This window comes from Taudactylus pleione, unplaced genomic scaffold, assembly GCF_031769625.1.
Source record: "Taudactylus pleione unplaced genomic scaffold, aTauple2 ptg000100l, whole genome shotgun sequence".
Taxonomy (NCBI): domain Eukaryota; kingdom Metazoa; phylum Chordata; class Amphibia; order Anura; family Myobatrachidae; genus Taudactylus; species Taudactylus pleione.
In genome coordinates, this window is record NW_028284502.1 from 10,283,373 (window position 1) to 10,284,614 (window position 1,242).

Consider the following 1,242-nt stretch of genomic DNA (forward strand, 5'->3'; position numbering starts at 1 on the left):
AAAATTTAAAAGACCTATTAGCACCAAGCTTGCTTCCAGAAAAGAAAACTACAGTGACATCTAACATGCTTATATGCAATGGTAGCTACAATTGTGGCCATTGCAATATTTGTAAGTTTGTTCACCCTAAAAGAAAAACTTTCACGAACTCAGAGGGATCGAAGGAGTTCAAAATAAAAAATTTCATGAACTGTAACTCCACTTCTGTAATTTACTTACTGGAATGTACCTGTGGACTTAAATACGTGGGAAAAACCAAAAGACCATTGAAACTGAGAATCCAGGAACATATCCGCAATATACGCAACAAAGTAGAAGGACATGCGGTCTCAAAACATTTCTCTCTAGTACATAATTCCAATCCGGAAGATATCACATTCAAGGCTATGTGAACATGTCACATTAGGAGAACGAGGAGGAGATCTTGGAAATCTACTTTCAAGACGTGAAATGTATTGGTTATTTGAACTGGACACTTTGGCACCAAAAGGATTCAATGAAAACTATGAGATTGCTCCATTCTTGTAATGGTAATTTCCCATCTACCAATATACCTCGCAGTCAATCCAATATTGGCAATGGTGGAGGGCCTGAATAGTACCCTGGAGGGTGACCTCCTTGAGAAGATCAGGTATGGTAGATTGATGAGACATTGTCACCTTTCTTTATTGCAGCCATACCACTGGATGTATGCCCAATACTGTCTGATCTTGGAAGCTAAGCACCCGTGGGCCTGGTTAGTACTAAGATGGGCGACCTCCTGGGAGTACCAGGTGCTGCAAAATTTCTGTCAGGTGACAATTTTCTCATGGGAATATGAGCAATGAAGATTGAAGACCAGGGAATACTGAAAGGATTCATGAATGCTGAGGAGTACTGGATACAGAGCCAGCAAACAATTTGTGACTAACACAAGTGTACTTGTAAAATCATAATGAGGATTATAAACATATAAAAAGCGGATAAAGACTGAAAAAACTGTAGGAGTTTTGTATATGAAAGAATGGAACTTTGAACTTTATGTCTAACTAAATCTTTGATTTTTTTTATTGATTCCTTCCTCTACAGCAAAATTACCAAAAAAACCTTCTTTTTATATATTTTTTAATTCTAACACATATCCAGGGCATCAATCATATTATACTGCCTAAATAATGAATTATGATAGGCTATTATGTTCTATACTCTAAACCAGTGATTCCCAACCACGGTCCTCAAGGCACACTAACAGTCCTGGTTTTA

The 1,242-nt window shown here is 37.5% G+C and overlaps 1 pseudogene; it reads left to right on the forward strand.

The window, feature by feature from the left end:
• The first annotated feature begins 666 nt into the window (after positions 1–666).
• LOC148526359 (5S ribosomal RNA) lies at positions 667–785 on the forward strand (annotated as a pseudogene).
• Positions 786–1,242: the final 457 nt, after the last annotated feature.